At 46.0% G+C, this 13040-nt stretch overlaps 1 pseudogene; it reads right to left on the reverse strand.

The window, feature by feature from the left end:
* LOC148474561 (von Willebrand factor A domain-containing protein 5A-like) overlaps positions 1-13040 on the reverse strand; it is a 562647-nt pseudogene that overhangs the window by 306310 nt on the left and 243297 nt on the right.

Here is a 13040-nt window from a genome sequence, read left to right on the forward strand (position 1 = left end):
TGATACTACAAAGTCTGTATAGTTATCCAGCAGCGAGTCTGAACACTCCCAGAGTGGGGAGGCGCAATCCAAAGCCGAGCCGGTCAACAAAGACACAATGTATGCCACTTCCACTTTAGTTCTAGCAGTGGGAAAGTTATCAGGCTGTAATGTAAAGTGTATACCACACTGATTTAAGAAACCATGACAGAGCTTAGGATTGCCGTCAAATTTGCTTGGCATAGGAAGATGTAGACGAGGGGATACCCCGATCCCTGTATTACCAGGCACAGGAGGAGGTGTAGTTGCTGATACCCCAGGGGTGATTAACGAGGTTTGCAGATTATCTTGTCGTTTAGACATCTCCTGTAGAAACTGAGCCATTTGATGCTGCATAGCTTCCAGGTTTTCTAAACGGCCAGCAATACAGCAAAATAAATCCACTCCAGACTCCTGTTCCGTGGCCGGATCCATGGAGCCAGTGTAAACTGTGAGGTTCTGATTTTGTTGTGGACCCAGGGTGGTGATAGGAGCAGAAACAGAAGCAGATTTAAATGAAAAAGTGGAGTTTTTAATAAGTGGCTTAGAAGACATGGGAATGGCAAATTAAAAAGTCCAGTAAAGCACTAAAGTGCACTTGATAACTGTAGTGGGGGTAAATGGGAGAATGTCCAGATAGTGACAGGCAGGAACAGTCCAGTATACAGGTATGGTGAGCTGTAACAGAATGCAGGTATGGTGAGCTGTAACAGAATGCAGGCAGAGGTAATGAAGTCCAGCTGGGTCTGAGTGGAGGCAAGGTGCAGGGAAACAGCAGGTTCAGGTACTCAGGCAGGTGAAAAGGTAAATGGAGGGTGCAGGGTAAGTCTAGCAGGTTGGAGCAGGCAAGGTTCAGGCTAGTAGCGCTTCCAAGGAGGCAGGTAAGGCACAGGTACTCTCTCTCAGCTGCAGCTGAGAAACACGTTGCACTAGCAAGGAAGGAAGGCTCTGGACCTTCCTAAATACCCAGTGCCGTGCTGTGACTGGCTGGAAAGAACACATGACCCACCAGGATTGGACAGCTTGAATCACATGGCTGCAGGCAAGATGGCGGCGCCCATGCCAACGGAATGGAAGCACCGCCAGACCTCACCAGGCCCAGTGACAATGTGCCCGCACAGAACCACGCGCAGCCAATGCCCCTCGCCAAACACCAGTACCACTGCCAGACACCCCCCGCCACAATGACCTCACAGGTAATACCCGGTGACCACCATGCCGAGAAACCCTGGCATGGACACCTTTGCCATCACCTGTTGCAGCTCTTGGATTACTCCTTGTGGATTGTGCTTCAGCCTTCCTGTCAGATTCGCTGGATGCCAGAGGATTTCCTTTAAAGCTACCTTAGCCATCAGTGTTAAAGTCTTTATTTGCTGCAAAATTATCAATCTGGGGACAGATAAATGAGAGAATATTCCATCCAACCAATCAATTGTTACAGGAGCAGACGACATGGTGTCCTTTATGCATGCTTTTTCATTTTTTTATATTTTTTCTAATATGTGTATTTTTGAGATGCATCTATACTGTCAAATTCTTAATATATGATATGATAGATTATATGAAGCTTTTCAAGTTTTATTAAATATTTGTTTATTCATTTAAAGCCCTCCATCATCCTTTAACTATTCTCTAGCGCTGGTCATACACTTTCGTTCTTCTATTTGACATGCTTAGGGACTGACAACCCTTTATCCAGCTGCTTTTATGACAGCACATATTATTTTCTTCTAATAATGGAGAACATGGAGGCAGAAACGGCAATTTTTCTCCACACAACGTTCATGGAGCCGTCGGTCAATGCGAATAACCAGGTTCATGAGGTCATCCAGAGAACTCAGGGTAGGATACTGGACTAAGATATCCTTAATCTCGTCAGACAGCCCACAACAAAACTGGCTTCGCAAAGCTAGGTCATTCCAGCCGGAGTCGACTGCCCACCTCCGGAATTCTGTGCAGTAGTCCTCAGCGGCCTTGTTTTCCTGCTTCAGAGACCTGAGGCTAGCCTTTGCCATTGATGTTTTATCTGGGTCATCGTAAAGGAGCCCTAAAGCGGCAAAAACTGCCTGGAATGTCAGCAGTGCAGAGCGAGTTGAGGGAAGACCAAAGGTCCATGTTTGCGGGTCACCCTGTAACAAAGAAATAACTATCCCTACTCGTTGGGCTTCAGAACCCGAGGACCTAGGTCAGAGCCTAAAATATAGCTTGCAGCTCTCTTTGAAATTAAGGAAGTCCTTTCGGTTACCTGAGAACCGAGCAGATTCAGCTTAGGTACTAACATAGTGGGAGCTGAGGCGCCTCGGATTTCTTCAACCCGGAGGGAAAGTTCTTGGACTTTCTGGGTCAGAACCTGTTTCTGCGCAGCTAAAATTTGAGCATGATTTTGACTAGGCTCCATTATAGAAGATCACTATACCCAAAGAAAATATGTCTGTCCGGTGATAATGTTAGGGCACGTACGTGACTCTTTGGAGTATAGTCCAGCTACAGCCTTGAGGGCTGGAATTCTTGGCAGATGCGGTCATATAACAGCTTTGTGAGCTGGAGGAAAACTTGGCTTGTTGGGCCTAAAGGCCATAGATTATGATGGAACCTTTGGGCTGTGCCGCAGTCTTGAGGGCTGGTATCACTTGACTAGTTGTGGCCACTGGGCGGCCTTGGAGGCTGGTATAACTTGGCCAGCAGCAGCCAGTGGGCTGTTGAATATGAAGTAGTAACTGGGCTGTGTGGTGGCCTTGAGGGCCGGAGCAACTTGGCTAGATGCAGCAGAAGCCGGAAATAACAATAGCAACGTCAATGGTGAAGGAGCGCGGGACTGCGTACTGATGTTGCTGGAGTGCGGCCTGTGCCACCGGGTTGACATAAGCACCTGATGCTGCATTGTGGCCTGTGCCACTGGGTTGACATAAGCAGCTGACGTTGTAGTGCGGCCTGTGCCGCCAGGTTGACACAAGCAGCTTACGCTGCAGTGCGGCCTGTGCCACCTGGATGACACAAACAGCAGGTAGATAATATGCAGGACTGTGCCGCCTGGATGACACAAACGGCAGGTAGATATTATGCAGGACTGTGCCGCCTGGATGACATAAATGGCAGAACAACAATATACTATAAGAGGCAGGAACACTGGAGCTCAACAGGAAGACAGGAGACAAAGCCTGAACTGGAAACATGAAAACTCTATCATCGGAATGGAGTGAAGGGTTGGCTCTAATTTAACAGATACAAGGTTCAATCAGAGGAAGCCCTGCAAGCCTCCCTAATGACAGACCATTGTGCAGCTGGCCTGTGCACACAGACAAGACAATTAACTAGTAAGCAGCTGATACTGCACACGGGCAGACAGTTAATTACTGAACACATGTGATAAGCGCACAGACAGACAGGATTAAATGCAAAATCCTAGTTGCAGCTAAGACTGGGAAGTGCAACCAAGATGATCTGATTACTGCAGATCCTAACTCATATCTGTGGTTAGGTGAACAGTGGGTACATTGGCATTTTGTAGGCCAATAATTAGGTTTTGTTAATGTTTTGGTACAGCCAAGGAATGGCTTTTTAGGTAAAATGGAACCAAGATGGAATTTGGTAATGGGGAGACAGGACCTCAATTAACTGTGTGAAACCCATTACATTAATGATAGATAGTGGATGCAGATCTAGTCATAGCATAGCCATGATGGCATCTGTGATCCGTTGTGCGATTGGGTGAGATTTGTCATACTTGCTTCCCTTGCAAAGTATTGTTTCACAGTCAGTTGTTTTTTTTATAGTAGTATTCTTGGTCCCCTTCTGGGATGAAGATCCACCCCCAGCAGCAGGCCTAGCACTGAAGGATTTTTCTGAGGAATCCTGAATATTGGAGGAGTCACCTAACCTTAACAAATGGGATGCAGGACTACCTCAGATCATTGCTGAGGATATTGAGGATGAAGGTGTTGTCAGTAGAGATTGCTATGATGTAACAGGGAGGAGGTTCCTAGATTGTTAATGTCCCTACCTCTACTTACTGTAGTTTTACAAATGCTACAGATGGCTTAACAATTGATGTCAGGATTTGGGTAAAAATAATTCCACACTTAAGAGGTGGATTTGTTGGTCCTATGCCCAGGCATGACTACAGCTTTCTTCTTATCATGACCAAGAGCTGCTTCCACTGGTGCCTGACTTACACAAACAACATCCTCATCATCAACATCCTCATTAGCGCCGGCGTCAGCTACACAAATATCTCCCTCATCCTCTTGCACTTCCTCGGTGGCATCTTCAATTCTATATCATCAGCTATATTTGTTCTGCTCATCCACACATTTGCAGAGGGAGCAGATATAATGGAAGGTGGCCTCTCTTTGAGAACAGTATCAGAAAGGTCATAGCACTCATAGACACACTTAGCGGAAAATTTACTAAGCTCGAATGACATCAAATGTGGCAAAATCGTCCGTTAAATGCATTATTGGAATTTACTAAATGCTAAAAATTGCCGATTTAGCTACATTCGATATCTAAATCTCGGCTAAGAACATCCGCAAATGAGACATGTTTTCGGACACATAGACCATCGATTCAACTCGCCAGCCTTTTGCCATAGACATCAATACGACCACAAAATTTACTAAGGATTCGAATTTGTCATTGCGGCCGCAAAAGACTCAAAAATTAACCCAAATAGAAATCGCAAATAGAACACCTTTTTCAATTAGAGTTTGACATATGAGCATACTTAACCATCACAGACAACTCTGCACACACAGATCAGGGAGATCCGTGAGACATGCATCTGTGTGTAAAAACATAAACACAGATGCATGGATGGATCAGTGAGATCCGACTGTGATTCTGTGTTTTAAAAAATTAAACCTTTGTAAAAAGCCCCCCCGCCCCCCCAAAAAAGAAGAACAATCAGCACCGAGCTTTGGAGGCCAAGTACTTGTTGTGCTAAATATAGGGGACAAACGATGTAGGGGTCCCCTGTATTAAACAAAAAAAGCATTGGGCTATTAAAAATCAGCCCTGGTTGCCAAAATACAGGGGACAAATCACATAGGGGTCCCCTGTAGTTAGTGCAACCAGCACTGGGCTCTGATCCGGTCCTGGCTCTGTAGATACAGGGGACAAAAAGTGTAGGGGCCCCCTGTAATTTCTATAACCAGAACCAACTTTTTCTAGTGGGGGGTGGGTAATGCCACAGCTGGGGGATCCCTTTCACTGGGTTCCCCAGCAAAAGCATTACCCCTGAATGCTAGTCAGCCCAGTCTGGGAATCCGTGGGCAAGTAGGGACCTCCAAGAAAGAGTCCCCCTCTCCAGGGAACCCCAGGCTGATAGCCCGGGGCTAACCCCGGCACCCCTGGAGCGGTGGTTGTCGGGTTGATTATGTAAAGTGTGGAGCATTTGAAAGAGTTAAAAATATTGTTTTTTGTAGTGGAAATACAGGTCCCAGCAGACCTCCATCAAAAGCTGGTACTTGGAGAACCATAACTACCAGCATGCCAAACTGCAAAATGTGTGAAGACACAAAGCAGGAATAATAGACAATGTTGCACAGCAATGTGTCAAATTACTAGGGGCTCTATTACATTATTTTAATTATCGGGTACCCCAATAATTAACATTTAAAATCACCGCAAGCACTGGAACCATCATCAATAGCCCGCTGTCCCCATACACTAGTATCACAGATATCTTCTGCTTACCTTATACTACCAGAATGGCTTGCTACTACAGTATGGGGAATGTGCAAATTATCAGGGTACAGATGTAACCTTGTCAAACCCAGCATTTTCGTGGGTTAGACCGCATTTCTCCCTTTGATGCAACTTGCGCAGGGTGAGATGGGCCTGATTACCAGTACACCTGCAATAGACATACCACGCTAGCACTGCAGGATAATACAGTGATACAGAGGGTGAGAGAGGCCTGATTACTAGTACACATATAATAGACACACCACGCTAGCACTGCAGGATAATACAGTGATACAGAGGGTGAGAGAGGCCTGATTTCTAGTACACCTGTAATAGACATACCACGCTAGCACTGCAGGATAATACAGTGATACAGAGGGTGAGAGGGGCCTGATTACTAGTACACCTGTAATAGACATACCACGCTAGCACTGCAGGATAATACAGTGATACAGAGGGTGAGATGGGCCTGATTACTAGTACACCTGTAATAGACATACCACGCTAGCACTGCAGGATAATACAGTGACACAGAGGGTGAGAGAGGCCTGATTACTAGTACACATGTAATAGACATACCACGCTAGCACTGCAGGATAATACAGTGACACAGAGGGTGAGAGAGGTCTGATTACTAGTACACATGTAATAGACATACTACGCTAGCACTGCAGGATGATACAGTGATACAGAGGGTGAGATGGGCCTGATTACTAGTACACATGTAATAGACATACCACGCTAGCACTGCAGGATAAAACAGTGATACAGAGGGTGAGAGAGGCCTGATCACTAGTACACCTGTAATAGACATACCACGCTAGCAGTGCAGGATAATACAGTGATACAGAGGGTGAGATGGGCCTGATTACTACTACACATGTAATAGACATACCACGCTAGCACTGCAGGATAATACAGTGATAGAGGGGGTGAGAGAGGCCTGATTACTAGTACACATGTAATAGACATACCACGCTAGCACTGCAGGATAATACAGTGATACAGAGGGTGAGAGGGGCCTGATTACTAGTACACATGTAATAGACATACCACGCTAGCACTGCAGGATAATACAGTGATACAGAGGGTGAGATGGGCCTGATCACTAGTACACCTGTAATAGACATACCACGCTAGCACTGCAGGATAATACAGTGATTCAGAGGGTGAGAGGGGCCTGATTACTAGTACACCTGTAATAGACATACCACGCTAGCACTGCAGGATAATACAGTGATAGAGGGGGTGAGAGAGGCCTGATTACTAGTACACCTGTAATAGACATACCACGCTAGCACTGCAGGATAATACAGTGATACAGAGGGTGAGATGGGCCTAATTACTAGTACACCTGTAATAGACATACCACGCTAGCACTGCAGGATAATACAGTGATACAGAGGGTGAGAGGGGCCTGATTACTAGTACACCTGTAATAGACATACCACGCTAGCACTGCAGGATAATACAGTGATACAGAGGGTGAGAGGCCTGATTACTAGTACACATGTAATAGACATACCACGCTAGCACTGCAGGATAATACAGTGATACAGAGGGTGAGAGGGGCCTGATTACTAGTACACATGTAATAAACATACTACGCTAGCACTGCAGGATAATACAGTGATACAGAGGGTGAGAGGGGCCTGATTACTAGTACACATGTAATAGACATACCACGCTAGCACTGCAGGATAATACAGTGATACAGAGGGTGAGAGGCCTGATTACTAGTACACATGTAATAGACATACCACGCTAGCACTGCAGGATAATACAGTGACACAGAGGGTGAGAGAGGTCTGATTACTAGTACACATGTAATAGACATACCACGCTAGCACTGCAGGATAACACAGTGATACAGAGGGTAAGTGGGGCCTGATTACTAGTACACATGTAATAGACATATCACGCTAGCACTGCAGGATAATACAGTGACACAGAGGGAGAGAGGAACCTGATTACTAGTACACATGTAATAGACATACCACGCTAGCACTGCAGGATAATACAGTGATACAGAGGGAGAGAGGAGCCTGATTACTAGTACACATGTAATAGACATACCACGCTAGCACTACAGGATAATACAGTGATACAGAGGGAGAGAGGAGCCTGATTACTAGTACACATGTAATAGACATACCACGCTAGCACTGCAGGATAATACAGTGATACAGAGGGCGAGAGAGGCCTGATTACAAGTACACATGTAATAGACATACCACGCTAGTACTGCAGGATAATACAGTGATACAGAGGGTGAGAGAGGCCTGATTACTAGTACACATGTAATAGACATACCACGATAGCAGTGCAGGATAATACAGTGATACAGAGGGTGAGAGGGGCCTGATTACTAGTACACATGTAATAGACATACCACGCTTGCACTGCAGGATAATACAGTGATACAGAGGGTGAGAGGGGCCTGATCACTTGTACACCTGTAATAGACATACCACACTTGCACTGCAGGATAATACAGTGATACAGAGGGTGAGAGGGGCCTGATCACTTGTACACCTGTAATAGACATACCACGCTTGCACTGCAGGATAATACAGTGATACAGAGGGTGAGAGGGGTCTGATTACTAGTACACATGTAATAGACATACCACGCTAGCACTGCTGGATAATACAGTGATACAGAGGGTGAGAGGGGCCTGATTACTAGTACACATGTAATAGATATACCACGCTAGCACTGCAGGATAATACAGTGATACAGAGGGTGAGAGGGGCCTGGTTACTAGTACACATGTAATAGACATACCACGCTAGCACTGCAGGATAATACAGTGATACAGAGGGTGAGAGGGGCCTGATTACTAGTACACATGTAATAGACATACCACGCTAGCACTGCAGGATAATACAGTGATACAGAGGGTGAGAGAGGCCTGATTACTAGTACACATGTAATAGACATACCACGCTAGCAGTGCAGGATAATACAGTGATACAGAGGGTGAGAGGGGCCTGATTACTAGTACACATGTAATAGACATACCACGCTAGCACTGCAGGATAATACAGTGATAAAGAGGGTGAGAGGGGCCTGGTTACTGGTACACATGTAATAGACATACCACGCTAGCACTGCAGGATAATACAGTGATACAGAGGGTGAGAGGGGCCTGATTACTAGTATACATGTAATAGACATACCACGCTAGCACTGCAGGATAATACAGTGATACAGAGGGTGAGAGAGGCCTGATTACTAGTACACATTAGGGGTGAGCGGGTTCGGATTTCTGATATCCGAACCCCCCCCCGAGCCACCCCGATCCGAGGCCGATACGAGTCAGGCTCGACTTTTCCCGCATGACTCGGATCTGAAATCGAGGCAAAACGTCATCATCCCGCCTTCCGAGTTTCGCGGGTTTTGGATCCTATATAATGTACCCGCGTCGGCGCCATTTTCTCACTCAGCTGTGGACAGTGAAGAGGGAGGGTGGGAGTTAGGGCTGGCTGGGCTGTGTAGTGTAGTGTATTGCAGAGTAGTGTTGTGCTGTGCTGTGCTGCGCTGTGCTGCTGTTGTCCATAGGGGCTGTGTCCACTACTTCAAAGTCCATAGGGGCTGGCTGGACTGTGTTGTGCAGTCAGTTGTCCATAGGGGCTGTGTCCACTCCAAAGTCCTGTGCAGTGTCCCAGTCCTAAAGGGTGCTGTAGTGTTGTCCAGGGGGTGCTCTGTCCGTCAGGGGTGCTCCCCCCAAGTGCTAAAAAAATATATATTTTTTCTGTGTTTGTGAATTGTGTGCAGTAGCCGCACGTGCATCAACAAAGTAGTGCCAAGCGTGCGCCTGTGTCATAAGTAAAGGGCCAGCTGGCTTGACCATTAAAGGGTGCTGTAACCCCCAAAGTACACTCCAAACCAAATAAAAAAATATTTTCTGTGTTGGTGAATTGTGTGCGCAGTAGCCGCACGTGCATCAACAAAGTAGTGCCGAGCGTGCGCCTGTGTCATAAGTAAAGGGCCGGCTGGCTTGACCGTTAAAGGGTGCTGTAACCCCCAAAGTACACTCCAAACCAAATAAAAAAATATTTTCTGTGTTTGTGAATTGTGTGCGTAGTAGCCGCACGTATATCAACAAAGTAGTGCCAAGCGTGCGCCTGTGTCATAAGTAAAAGGCCGGCTGGCTTCACCATTAAAGGGTGCTGTAACCCCCAAAGTACACTCCAAACAAAATAAAAAAATATTTTCTGTGTTTGTGAATTGTGTGCGCAGTAGCCGCACGTGCATCAACAAAGTAGTGCCAAGCGTGCGCCTGTGTCATAAGTAAAGGGCCGGCTGGCTTGACCATTAAAGGGTGCTGTAACCCCCAAAGTACACTCCAAACAAAATAAAAAAATATTTTCTGTGTTTGTGAATTGTGTGCTCTCTGGCTGCACGTGCATCAACAAAGGAGCAGCGCCAAGTGTGCGCCTGTGTCCCATAAGTAAAGAGCCGGCTGGCTCATTTCTTAAAGGGTTGTGTAACCCACAAAGTGCACTACTCTCCAGCAAAAATAAAAAAATATTTTCTGTGTTTGTGTGCGCCTTAGCCGCACGTATATATCAATATAACATAAATGGAGGACCAAACTTTCTCCGATAAAAATAAAATAGGGAAAGATCAAGAACCACTTCCTCCTAGTGCTGTTGCTGCTGCTGGGAGTTGTTCATCATCCCAGAGAGGAAGTAGGAACATCACTACTTTTACTAAACAATTGACCCTCCAACAGTCCCTAGCGATGAGGATGAAGTACGACAGTAGTCATCCTGAAGCAAAACGTATAACTGAGGCCTTGACTGCTATGTTGGTGTTATACGTGCGTCCGGTATACGCCATTAGTGCAGTGGGATTTAGACAATTGATGGAGGTAGTGTGTCCCCGGTTCCAAATCCCGTCTAGATCCACCTGCATCCTCAAAGCAGCAGCGACAAGCGTGCGTCTGTCTGTTAAAGGGTGGTGTAACCCTCAAAGTGCGCTCCACAAACAATAAAAAAAATCTTTTTTTTTCTCTTTGTGAAATGTGTGGGCTGTAGCCGCACCTGCATCCTTAAAGCAGCAGCGACAAGCGTGCATCTGTCTGTTAAAGGGTGGTGACACCCTCAAAGTGTGCTCTACAAACAATAAAAATATTCTTCTTTTTTTTTCTGTCTTTGTGAATTGTGTGGGCTGTAGCCGCACCTGCATCCTTAAAGCAGCAGCGACAAGCGTGCGTCTGTCTGTTAAAGGGTGGTGTAACCCTCAAAGTACGCTCAACAAACAATAAGAAATTTCTTCTTTTTTTTCTGTCTTTGTGAATTGTGTGGGCTGTAGCCGCACTTGCATCCTTAAAGCAGCAGCGACAAGCGTGCGTCTGTCTGTTAAAGGATTACATCGGTGACAGCATCCAAGTAGGCATGTTAGACAGTCCGTACCTGTACTGGCAGGAAAAAGATGCAATTTGGAGGTCCCTGTACAAACTGGCTCTATTTTACCTGAGTTGCCCCCCCTCCAGTGTGTACTCCGAAAGAGTGCTTAGTGCAGCCGGGAACCTTGTCAGCGAAAGGCGTAGGAGGTTGCTTCCACAAAATGTGGAGAAGATGATGTTCATAAAATGAATTATCAATTCTTCCAGGGAGACCAGCCTCCAGAACGTACAGAGGGACCTGTGGTTGTAGATTCCAGCGGGGACAAATTAATACTCTGTGAGGATGAGGATGTACACAACACTGAAGAGGGTGAGGAATCGGTGGATGAGGAGGATGAGGACGACATCTTGCCTCCGTAGAGCCAGTTTGTGCAGGGACAGATTAATTGCCAGCTTGTTTTGTGGGGGCCCAAATGAACCAATCATTTCAGCCACAGTCGTGTGGCAGACCCTGGCGCTGAAATGTTTGGTTTGTTAAAGTGTGCATGTCCTGTTTATACAACATAAGGGTGGGTGGGAGGGCCGAAGGACAATTCCATCTTGCACCTCTTTTTTTTCTTTGAATTATGTACTGTTTGGGGCCTAGTTTTTCAAACTGCCATCCTGTCTGCCACTGCAGTGTCACGCCTAGATGGGCCACGTGTTTGTGCCGCCCACTCGTATCTCTTAGCATAGTCATCCAGCTACCTCGGTGCAACCTTTTGGATATAAAAACACTATTGTGAGGTGTGAGGTGTTCAGAATAGACTGGAAATGAGTGGAAATTAAGGTTATTGAGGTTAATAATAGCATAGGAGCAGAAAAACACACAAATTCTGTGATTTTAGCTGTTTTTATGCTTTTTTTCAAAAAAATACAGATCCAAAACACAAAACCAAGAACCCAAAACACGGAAGGGTGGTTTTGGCAAAACCAATCCAGATCCAAAACACGAAGAAAGATCCAGATCCAAAACCAAAACACAAAACACGAAAAGTGGCCGGTGCACACCCCTAGTACACATGTAATAGACATACCACGCTAGCACTGCCGGATAATACAGTGATACAGAGGGTGAGAGGGGCCTGATTACTAGTACACCTGTAATAGACATACCACGCTAGCACTGCAGGATAATACAGTGATACAGAGGGTGAGAGAGGCCTGATTACTAGTACACATGTAATAGACATACCACGCTAGCACTGCAGGATAATACAGTGATACAGAGGGTGAGAGAGGTCTGATTGCTAGTACACATGTAATAGACATACCACGCAAGCACTGCAGGATTATAATATAGTGATACAGAGGTTGAGAGGGGCCTGATTACTAGTACACATGTAATAGACATACCACGCTAGCACTGCAGGATAATACAGTGATACAGAGGGTGAGAGGGGCCTGATTACTAGTACACACAGACATGATGCTTATACACAGTACATGGAGGATCACTGTAATTACCGATGGTTACGGCCATTTTTCTGGACTTCTGCTATCACCGCCATTGTGTTTCCGATTTCTCCATCGGTGAAGACAAAGAGCTGAGAAGAGGGCAGAGGTAAGGAGCACAGATTAATAAAACTGCAGTATAATCTATCCCGGCTTGTAATCATGTGTATTCCTCATTATTCATATATAATAGAGTATCCTGTCTTATTGTACTAGACCTGTACATCCAGCCCACAGGGCATGATGTATGACGCATCACACCAACGATGCAATGCATTCCACCGGTCATTACATTCATGGCAACGTTGGTAACGCCGGTATGCATAACCATCACCACAAAGAACCACTCTGTCTGTAAGAGCGGCCCATTGCAGTGGAGGGGCTAGTGGGTCTATGACCCAGAAGCCCCTCTGGCATCCTTTTGCACATACGCAGAAGGACGCATGTGTGGCGAGGGGTGCTGGGAGGGATCCGTATGGATACCTCT

Source organism: Taudactylus pleione, unplaced genomic scaffold (assembly GCF_031769625.1).
Source record: "Taudactylus pleione unplaced genomic scaffold, aTauple2 ptg000830l, whole genome shotgun sequence".
Taxonomy (NCBI): Eukaryota; Metazoa; Chordata; class Amphibia; order Anura; family Myobatrachidae; genus Taudactylus; species Taudactylus pleione.